This window comes from Pelobates fuscus, chromosome 12 (assembly GCF_036172605.1).
Source record: "Pelobates fuscus isolate aPelFus1 chromosome 12, aPelFus1.pri, whole genome shotgun sequence".
NCBI lineage: Eukaryota > Metazoa > Chordata > Amphibia > Anura > Pelobatidae > Pelobates > Pelobates fuscus.
Window position 1 is genome coordinate 95,376,700 of NC_086328.1, and position 12,223 is coordinate 95,388,922.

The 12,223-nt window shown below is 38.6% G+C and overlaps 1 long non-coding RNA gene across 1 annotated transcript in view; it reads left to right on the forward strand.

Annotated features, from left to right (window-relative positions):
* The window catches only part of LOC134578261 (uncharacterized), a 550,797-nt gene that overhangs the window by 250,534 nt on the left and 288,040 nt on the right, over positions 1–12,223 (forward strand). The gene's annotated exons all lie outside the window — the stretch shown is intronic.

The window sequence follows — 12,223 nt, forward strand, 5'->3', positions numbered from 1 at the left end:
TTCATTAAGCGATTCTGATGTAGTGTCCCTTTAAGTGTAGGCAAGAGGTTACCAAATTTTGTAGAAATGCCAAATAATTTTTGCTTAGAAACGGTCTAATCAAAAATCTGCACTTAATTCAGAAGCTCTAAATCACCTGTCTAACGTTATTTCTAACATTTATTGCTGGTATCAGAGCCAGCTGGATCATTCTGGCCAATGTTGGACCTAAAAGAAAAATAGTGTGAACAAGAGCATAAGAAACAAATTTTTGAATGGAGAAAATTTAACTTTCAATTCAATACCCTGTCCTTCTGCAGCAAGAAAATAGTCTAAAGGGGGGGTACAGGGCTATAAAACCTATTCAGAGTCAGCCAATGTACTCAGAAATAACAGCTATGAGCATACCAGGTCTCGTGACATCAACAATTCAGGCAGAACAATACGCAAATGCACATATAAGAACAGAAGGACTAAAGGTAAAGATTTCTAGTTGTAAATTATTTTAACAGGAAGAATACATTAAGATTTCTCTTGTTTTTAAAGTATGTCCTGGATCCACAACCATTACATTGTTACAATACAAAATATTAAGCAACTTCACAGAACATGTACAGATAAGAAATATGATCAACCATGATTACAGGTGCATTCTGTAGAGGTACAGGACTCTTAAAGGATGGACTGGGAGAAGAATTGATTTACATACTAGAAAATATGTAGGATCTGGAATAATCAAAAATCAATGGATCAATACATAGTGCTGTACAGAGGGCTCAGCTCTCTGTTGGGGAGCTCATAAGCTACCTTTCAAGGAATAACATCCCAAAGAAATGGTGCACTCTTCAAATGTCAGATGTTAGTGATGTTCAGAGCACTAAAGGTGTTTCTAAAGATGGTAAAAGGAAAGTCTGCCTGCGGGCGGCATAGAACGTTCTTGCCACACAAGTGGCCGTTGCAGATTGCGGTTGGGGTTCCTGTCTGGCCACCCAGAAAGTCCCCATGTGGCATGTGATCAGTGACAGCCAGTTGACCATGCTAAGCCTTTTATCCCTTTTTTATTTACCCAGCCCCAAATCCCACTTTGGAATCAGGAGATCTCCAATGAATTTGTGGCAATTTCTTCCCTTCCCAAATCCTTCCCACCTTCCTGTAAAAAAAGCTCCCCAAAGAAAGTGCGGTTTGCTACAAGAAAGTAGTCCGAAAGGACTACAGTTATTGCCCATCTCTAGCTGCCCTCTGCATAACAGACTGTTACAAAGTCTACCATACAGCACTGAACTTCTGAATCACTCTGGATGTGACTTTGGAAGTTTGATTTCCTTGGATTTCTGACCTCTGCTTGTCCTGACTACGCTTTGTTAGCTGCCTGTATCGACCTGTTGACGTGTATTACCAACTACTCTGACTTCTGGATTCCCCTGACCTTGGCCTGTCCCTGTTTACATTAGCTATTCTAAAGTGGCTACACCAAACAACTCCAAATACTACATTTGGGGTACTTGATATGTGACTTCCCAAAAACACAAAACAAACTCTAATTACAGGGTTAATGCTGTGATTGGCACTGAAAGGGTTCTTTTTTTGGGGGGGGAGGTTAATTTTTTTATATAAATACAAATTTTCACACAATCTGAAATAATGGTACGTGGGGGTACTGTTATATTCATGAAGCAATGTGTAATCAAAACACAGAGGCTCTATTGCACTAACTAATATCAAGATTATGACATTTCCAGTGAAAATGCAATTCATGTGTGTAAAAAGACAAAAATAAAAGTAGACATCTCTACATGGGCCCTACATTTCTGTTAAAATGGCTAGACCAAACATCTCAAATTATGCCATTTGTTCTGGGTTGCCTACTTTTGAAAATAGTATGCCATAATGGTGGAAATGTTATTACCCAGGCTGCCATGCTCTCTCAATGGCGAGATTGGCCCAGAAAATCACTTAATCAAATTTCAATGTGTAAAAACATGAATGTTTGAATGAAGTGGCTACTACAAATACTGGGCATACCCTGGGGTGTCTACTTTTTGACATGGTATGCCATGATGGGGATAATTTTCATTTCTGGGCTGCCATACGGTCTCAAAGACAACCTAGGCCCAGCAAACTAATCTGTGAAATTTCTATGTAGAAAAAAAATAATTAATGGACAAGCTGTATATTTGACCCTGTAACTTTCCAAAACACCATAAAACCAAATATGTGTATTTTATTGCAGTAAAAGCAAACAGTATTATGACATTCACAATTAAAATGTCACGTAGAACTAAAATAAAAAACATTTCTTATTTTTTTCCCTTTTTTTTTTTTATATTTTATTCATATTAAATGTTTCATAGCTAAATATTTAATTAGTTAAATAAAAGCCCTGTTTCCCCTGAATAAATGTATATATAATAAGTGTGGGTGCACTTAATATGAAAGAGGTGAATCACGGTTGAACAGACGTATAGTCAAATTCCAGATTTTGTTTACGGTTTGTTTTGATCACAACGTGTACATTGGCTCAGTCCTTAACCCCTTAACGACGAGTGACGGACGAGGTCCGTCACTCAGGGGAATGCGTTAATGACGAGTGACGGACCTCGTCCGTCACCCGTTAAAATTAACCCCAGATCGCCGCAATCGCGGCGATCGTGGGGTTAATGGTGCTCCGGTCTGCCTCTGCATTAGAGGCAGACCGGGAGCACCGGATCGGGCTGCCCCAGTACATGTGCCCGCTCTGACAGCATGTCTGAGCGGGCACATGTGCTCTCTATACTCACCTCCGCCTCCCTGCACTTCCTGGTTCTGTGTGAAGTGCAGGGAGACGGATCTTCAGTGATCCTGCCCCCTGGTGGAAAAAAAAATAGTAAAATTAAAATCCCACCCCCCTTTACCCCCCCTTTACCCATTTTAATAAAAAATTAACCCCTTCCCTGCCAATTGATCACTGACTACAGTGATCAATTGGCAGGGATTACATTTTACTAAGATCTGATTTTTTTTTTTAACCCCTGAGGGTTAATTATTTTTTTTTTAACCCTCAGGGGTTCAATTTATTTTATTAATTAATTTAAATATTTTAAAATTGTAAATTTAGCTAGCTGGGGAGGGTGGAAGTTAGTGGGGAATTGGGGGATTTAGTATTACGCTAACTAGGGGTTAACGTTAAAAAAAGTTTAAAAATAAGCTTTAAAAAGTTAAAAAATTAAGTTAAAAAAAAAGTTTTAACATTTAAGTAAAAAATTTTTAAAAAATAAACCCTTTACCCAGTCCAAATAAAAATTAACCCCTTCCCTGCCAGTCGATCACTGCCTACAGTGATCAAAATACAGATCACAGTATTATACTGTTCTAATTTTTTTTTTAACCCCTGACGATTAACTTTTATTTATTTTTTAACCCTCAGGGGTTAAATTTATTTAATTAACTAATTTAAATATTGTATAATTAAATATTTTGCTAGCTGGGGTGGGTGGGAGTTATGGGAAAATGGGGAATTTACTGTTAGTGCTGCTTACTGCTAGTTAGGGGTTAACGTAAAAAAAAAAGCTTAGAAAAATGTTAAATCTGTAAAAAAAAGTTTTACGAAAGTTTAGGAAACTTTAAAAAAATGAATAATCAAAACAAAAGTTTAAAAAATAGTTTTAAAAAGTTTTAAAAAGTAAAAAAATACATTTAATAACGCTCATTACCACTACACCTGGTACAAGCTAGCGGAAAAATGATCCCACGCTAAGGTTCAAAATATGCCTTTTGAAATACCCTGGGATGTCTTCTTTAAGAAATGGTATGGCTTTATGGGGTATTTGGATTATATAGCCTGGTAAAATACTCTAAAATGGGACATGGGCACAGCGTAAAAATTCAAAATTTGAAAAAAAATGGAATGGCTGTGTCCCAAATGTGCCCCTCCGATGTCCACATATACCTGGCAAAGGTACATACGGGGGTATTTTTGTACTCAGCAGACATAGCTGAGCAAAATATGAAGTATTATACAGTGGTAGTACACATATGGTTTGCAAAATATACTGTGCAAACTCACTTTGTGTGTCAAAAAGGCAGAAAAAAACGCTTATAACCACTACACCTGGTACACGCTAGCGGAAAAATGATCCCACGCTAAGGTTCAAAATATGCCTTTTGAAATACCCTGGGGTGTCTACTTTAAGAAATGGTAGGCCTTTGTGGGGTAGTTTGAATTTAAAACCTGCAAAGATGCTTGGAAATTGCACATAGGCCCGGCGTCAAAATTCAAAGTTCGGTCAAAACTGAGATGGCTTGGTCTCCTATATGGCACTGTAGCTTCACAAAATAGTGCCATAGACATACAATGGGGGTGTCCTTTTACTCAGAAGACTTAGCTGAGCATAATTTGGGGGGTTTGAACTTAGTGGCACACATGAAATATACAAAATGCCCAGCAAAAATGCAATCCGTATGTAAAAAAATGCACAAAATTATTTTTTACCACATACTTTGGCATGTAATGGTAAAAAAATGGGGGCATGTTAAGGCACAATATGCACCTTATGAGATACCCTGGAGTGTCTTCTTTTACAAATGGTAGGCCTTTGTGGGGTGTTTTTGAACAGTCAAACTGTTATAATACCCCAAATGGAAGCATAGGCTCATTAAATCCGTCTCTCAAAATTCTACTGTGAATACTGAAAAGGACAGGTCTCCTGTATGGCACTGTAGCTTCACGAAATAGTGCCAAAGACATACAATGGGGGTACCGTTGTACTCAGCAGAAGTAACTGAACACATAATAAAACTTTGTACAGGAATAGCACACACCAACTTTACAAAATACACATGAGAAGTTCTTTGTTATAAGTTTGTGTGCGAAAACCCCCAAAAAACACAATTTTACTCCAATATTTAGCAGAGGTTGGCGGTAAAATGGCTACGTAGAAAGTGTCAAAACAACCTTAGGTAAATAGCCTGTGGTGTCTACTTTATATAAATATATACTTTTGTGTGGCAATTTTGTTTTCTTTTATGGCTATTAGGCTTACAAGACAAACATACCAAATTCTAAAATCGCTCCACATAAAAAGTTTATTTTACTCCTTGTGCTTTGTGACCTGTAACTACCAAAAAAAACTGAAAATCCCAGACACATTATATATTCTGTAATTCAGAACAACTAAATGAATTTATTTTTAATTACTTTCCTTAACCTGCACTAATTATGTACACATTATTATTGCAAAAACTGTAAAAAAAACACACAAAAATTCATTTTTTTGCATATTTCTGTATTTTTTTTATAATAAATAAGCATTTATATATATATATGTGTTACATCAAATTAAAGCCCTTTCTGTCCTTTAAAAAACGGTATATAATATGTGTCGGTGCAATAAATTAGTAAAATGCAAATTGCAGTTGAACGCAAATAGCAAAAAATGCAAAAAATGCCGTTGTCATTAAGTGAAAGACAAGCTTCTGAAGCTCTGTCCTTAAGGGGTTAAGTGGTTAATATATGTGCTGGTGTGCAGGCCTAGTGTCACTGTATATAGCAGATGTAGGCTATGTATAGTTTACTGTTTATCAGGCATATGTGACTGATAGCTCTGTGTATGAGGCGCTGTTAAGAAAGACCCTCAATGTTTAGTATATTCTGTATGCAGGTTGGTATTATATAACCCCAATTTATACACAACCTTAGTATATTTAATATATGCAACTGATCTAAGGTCTGTGTTTTGCAGTGAAATATAATATAGGGGGTAAGTAACTATTACATACTGTGGATTTCCTATTTCAGTTTTTTTTTAAATGTAGTAGATAAGATAAACATACTGCCTTTGGCTTTGCATTAGATTTCTTCTCCCACAGGTGTTTCAGGATAAGCAATTGACACAATTAACCACTTCAGATAGAATGCAGGTGTTCCTGAACCTGTCTGTGTGCATATCCCAGGAGAGAAGGAGACCTGATTTCCAAAATGGAGTATTGAAATGTTCAATAGAGTTAAAGGAACACTATAGGGTCAGGAACACAAACATGCATTCCTGACCCTATAGTGTTAAAACCACCATCTAGCCCCCCTGGGCCCCTCATGCCTCTAGCCCCCCTGGGCCCCTCATGCCTCTATAAATATAGCAAAATCTTACTGTATTCAAGCCTGAAGCTGTAACTCTGCATGCTGTTTGACTCAGAAAAACAAGCAGTCTGCTGACATCAGAAGTGGTGGCCTGATCCAATCACAATGCTTCCCCATAGGATTGGCTGAGACTGACAAGGAGGCAGATCAGGGGCAGAGCCAGCATGATTCAAACACAGCCCTGGCCAATCAGCATCTCCTCATAGAGCTGAATTGAATCAGTGCATCTCTATGAGGAAAGTTCAGTGTCTGCATGCAGAGGGAGGAGACACTGAATGTTTGAATGCATTTTAGGCAGCCATGACCCAGGAAGGATCTCTAACAGCTATCTGAGGAGTGGCCAGTGAAGTTATCACTAGGCTGCCATGTAAACACGGCATTTTCTCTGAAAAGACAATGTTTACAGCAAAAAGCCTGAAGGTAATGATTCTACTCACCAGAACAAATTCAATAAGCTGTAGTTGTTCTGGTGACTATAGTGTCCCTTTAATCTTTTTTTCTTTTGTGTGCACTCCTATGTATTTACACATTAGACAATTCTACAAAAGTTTTTCTATTGCCAGGTATTATTTCATCTTTTATCAAGATGGGGAATGTGTGTTTTTTTTTTTTTTTTTGGTTTTTTTTTTTGCATTTGGTGGCAGTGTTTAACCATAATCTATAATGCTGATTGCAGATGCACACTGTAGTAGAACTTGCTGATTACAGCTGGTTGCAGGAGCACAGCTTGGGCTATTTATTGTTCCCATAAGTAGGTAACTCTGAAGCAATTACCTGACTGTTTTCACTGTCAAGTTTTTTTTTTGTTTTGTTTTTCGTTTTTTTCTCAATCTAATTTAACTGATTTAAAAGTTGTTGATATTGGCTTTTTGTTTTCACCTGGTCATAACTTTAGTAATCATTTTATTTTCTGCAAGCTTCTACTCTGAAAAATTCACTACTTCTGGTCTGGTTTATCATTTTTATTCAGATTTTAGCTCAATGCTCTGGAATTTGTTTAAAATATTCTTTAGGACTGAGTAAATGTCCTTAAAGCATTATCTTTATAAGTTATAGAATGTGCTATTTGTTATATTCAGTATTCTGCTATTTCATCCTTTGGGGACCTGGAGTTTGTCAATCCCTTTAATATATGTAAAGGGTGGCATGCTTTTGGTTCTTAAGGGGTTTGGGATCAGAATTTCCCACAGATTCCCCTGTTGTGAAGGGGAACATTATAATTTCCTTTCTGCAATAAAAGGTATTCTTTTAGGCTCATTTGCTCCATGTAATTTTGATGCTGGGTATTTCAAGTATTTTAATTGACATTGGAAGGTCTCTTCAGTCCCCAGACCATTCTACCACGTTTACTATTTCAGGTAAAATTCGCCTGCTACCAGAACAATAAGGGAATCCCTCCTTATCAGTATCCCTGCCTATTACATATCTCCTACTTATATTGCACAACAGTCTGTAATCATTCTGATTCTACTGTTTGGCATAATCTTTCCTTTTTACAATATTTTTAACTTTGAATGTAGGTACTGATGTTGTTGGCCTACATTGCCTACTTCTAATTTAGTCTTCCCCCAAATTCTACGGTTCATACCGATATTGTTTTACACTAATCTGTATGATATGATTCTTCGTGCCTTTTCCAAGTAAGATCCATTTGTGTTATCGGTTTCCACCTCTCCTGTAACTGATCATTTCTGTATCAATTCACAGTGTGAGGTATGGTTGTGAGTCTGATCTTTGAAAATAGTAAAATAGTAGGATTCTCAGTGTATTTATCCCCCTGTTTAATATCATGGTGTGACTGTTCTCATTCAACAGTATTTGCTTGTTCCAGTATCATCTCTGGAAGTTATGCCTTTGTCAAGGTTCTTATTTGCTGATGCCATCCATTTGGTTTTTAATTTATATCAGAGAAGGACATTATCTTCTATTGTTGACATATTAGATCTATAATTTCTAGACCGTGTCTGGGTTTCATGGAGGTTCTCTAAAAAAAAAATTTTGATCCATAACAAGATGAGTTCCTTATTTCTTACGAGAGTTTGTCTTGTATTAGTCTAGCCTTGTTCCTACTCTAGGTTTGGCTATCATGACCTTAATTCCTATCTGGCTCTATATTTCAGACATTTGAATGACAGGGGGTTGCTGATCTAGCAGCCTCAAGGGTAAATTAACTTTTATGACAATATTCTATTGATTACTTGATTGGCTTTTTAAAAGTCTAAGATTTATCCAGTTCAATAATGTTTTTTATAACTATAAGCTGTTTTTTTAACTCAGTCCCTCCCTCTATATATACACTGCTTGGGTATTCCCCATGAGTAAATGCTGCCATGAATAATGATCAGGAAAAAGGAAAACTGTTTCATACTTACCGTAATTTTCTTTTCCTGATCATTATTCATGGCAGTATTACGTTCCCACCCATATACTATAAGAGTTGTGAAGCTAGTTACAAAGACTGCCTGATGGGAAGGGGGAGGATCTATATATACCAGTTTCAGAGTTCTGTTTCCTGTCCTTTCTGCTGTGAGGGGAGGAGCTAACCCATGAGTAAATGCTGCCATGAATAATGATCAGGAAAAAAAAAATTACGGTAAGTATGAAACCATTTTCCTTAAAGGACCACTCTAGTGCCAGGAAAACATACTCGTTTTCCTGGCACTAGAGTGCCCTGAGGGTGCCCCCACCCTCAGGGACCCCCTCCCGCCCGGCTCTGGAAAGGGGAAAGGGGTAAAAACTTACCTTTTTCCAGCGGTGGGCGGAGAGCTCTCCTCCTCCGATCCTCCTCTTCTCCTCCCCGTCGGCTGAATGCGCACGCGCGGCAAGAGCTGCGCGCGCATTCAGCCGGTCACATAGGAAAGCATTCATAATGCTTTCCTATGGACGCTTGCGTGCTCTCACTGTGATTTTCACAGTGAGAATCACGCTAGCGGCTGTCAATGAGACAGCCACTAGAGGAAATGGGGGAAGGCTTAACCCATTCACAAACATAGCAGTTTCTCTGAAACTGCTATGTTTATGAAAAATGGGTTAACCCTAGAAGGACCTGGCACCCAGACCACTTCATTAAGCTGAAGTGGTCTGGGTGCCTAGAGTGGTCCTTTAATATCCACTATCCTAAAACAATAAAAAGAATATATATATATATATATATTTATATTATATTATATATTATATATTATATATTATATATTATATATTATATCCTATAACCAATTTAGTGTGTTTTTTATATTTATTTTTTCGTCTCCTCCATATAGCACTCTGAGGGTATAAAATATAGAATGTGTGTCTCAATTAAGGGTAATAAATCAGCAGTCCCTGTCATCTTTACAGACTCCTAAGAGGGCTTTACGCCGCAGATAAATGTTCCCTAACCTTACCAATGTACTGCGAAATAGGCGAGTCCCCTATTGTTGGGGTTTCCCTGCAAAGTTGATCTTCTCCAGTGTGTAGGGAAATACAACAGCATTTAATGCATAATATGTATATACTTAGCACTTAAGCTGTAGATGGCGCTGTGCAGTTCAGAGTGCTGTTTATGTATATGTATGAACTTGTTGGTACACTCACAGGAAGGAAGTTATTTGGTTTTTTTTTCACCACTTACTCTTTGTCTCTCTTCCTTTTACCCTTAAATATTCGAGAGGGAGGGCTGAGTTTTTCCAACCTGAAAGAATACTATAGAGTAGCTCAACTTCAGCATAATTACATGCCACTCACACACCTATACTTCACAATGGAAGGAACTGGAGTCTAGCAGATTGGAGGTACTGAATTTAATTAACCTTGTATGGGTTCCTAAATCCCTCCAATCCACACTGAAAACAATTCTACCTCCCACTAATCAGTTATTCTTAGTGAGGGATATGACTAGATGCAAACCATGTACGACCGTATTGTGGTCACCAGTGGCACCTGTCACAGCCATACACACACACAATTTCACATTTAACTACAGACTATAGGCAACATCTCATGTGACAAATATATATACCAAATATTTAGCAACAATACTCTATGAAATTTTCAGGAGCTCCAACAAACCGACCATCTGCCCAGTTCAACCTATTTTGCCTACCACCTCCACATTCTGAAAACTAATCCATACCAAACTGAACTTACTAGCCAAGCTCGCAGGTGACCACTTTTGAAAACATGTGTCTTAATAAGCTAAAGCATGGGAAACTCTTTTCACTCTACTACACAACACTCTTGTCTGAACCTACAGCCTCCGTATGGACGTTCCATGTAGAATGGCTCAAATATTTGGGGAAAACACTTCCACCAGAGACATGGGAGAGAGCATGCCTCTCCTCCTGCACTTCACACCTGGAGATAACTCCAAAACTATTATATAGGAAGTACTTAACACCAGACAAACGCGCTAGAATGTACAAAACCTTGGACAACAGCTGCTGAAGATGCCATAGAGACATTGGCATGACTATCCATATCTGGTGGATGTGCCCCGAATTGACCAAAACTTTTTTACTACGGTGGAGACAATAGTGGAAAAACAGCACAGGACTACACATTCCTCCTCCCATAAAGGTTTACTTGTTATATATTATGCCAAACGGTTTAACTAAACCCCTCTACAAAATGATATACTACATTCTAACTGCAGCAGCCACACTTCTGGCTAAGAATTGGAGATCCACAACGATCCTCTTAGAAGCTGACATAATCACCTAATTTACATTCAATATCGACTATGAACAAATTGCAGCACCCCCCCATCTACACGCAGGGAAAGCTCAAACTGAGGCGATTAAATATGGAAATCATGCATGTCAGAATTCTACAAAGACCTAAACTTTAACTTTAACACTAACATGTACACTCTATAGATTGAGACACACACACGATCTTAGGGCTGAGTGCGATGGGTGGGGGTAAGACATTGCCAAGAACTCTAGCGAGACCTTGGTTATTTTGTTATTTAGTTAAATTTGTTTCCTGATGTATGATACAGCAACGAACTGTGTGTATTTCCAATGGATATACCTGTTATTTTTGTCCTTCCTTTTGTATAACACAAATGTTGCATAAGTTGATAACAAGTGACACAAGATATGATACTGTTGCTTCGACTCTAAATATGTTGCAGGGAAATTACCAGCGGTCCCCATACTGTACAAAGGAATTATCATCTACTACCCACTAGGGGTCACTCGAGTAAGGTGGACTCGCGATGTAACTATTCATGCAAAGCGATCACTACACATCAGTCTATTACTTCAATGTTGGAGCAAACTTGAATGTTTAAAATGTATAGGTACACAGTATTTTCATAAACTTCAGTGAACTATGGCATTTATCTATCGAAAAGCACTGAAACAGAAAATTAGAAGGTCATATAACACAGCTCCAAAAAGGCAATGATTCAGATTGCAACAAATACACAAGTCCAGACAAAATAGTGTGGGTGGTACAATCCCCGTGCTAGGACATGAAGTGCCAGGCTTGCAAGGTGCCTGCGAATCGGGGAGGGAGATCAGAGATAGCTGGCAGGGGAGGGAGAGAAGACCCGGGAGCTCAGCCTGCAGCTCCTCTGGGTCCTACTCTCGTGAGCAGGGAGCGTTGCCGTGGAAGCTCCGGATCTCGTGAGAATGAACTCTAGCCCTGGAGGTACGGGCTAGAGTTTACTCTAACCACTGGAACCACCAGGGATTCCCCACCGGACCACCAGGGATCGAGAAATGTCCCCCCCCCCTCCTCCCAGTAAAGGTAAGAAGGGAGGGGGGAATGTAAGGAAACCTGGTATATCCGATACCCATTCGGTAGTTTCCTTCCGAACGGCCATAGCATCAGTAAGTATAACTCTCCATTTGGCAGATAAAATAAATGATTCCCATACGAATAAATAGCTTTACAAGAAGATTCCCTTAGTAAAGCATACAAATACCCAATCCTCAGCCGGAGTCTAGAAGAAGGGTGTAACAGAACTGAGCTTTATTATGCCACACTGGCTTTTATGCAAGTCCCCGTGCAAGGGGACCTCCCACAGGGATGGACATGGTACAGCCAATCATAACAAGAGAAATAGTTATACACTCCAATTGCAAACATATAATTCCCTCCCCCGAACCTGGAGATAATTAAGGCAGATAACATAATAACTTCATT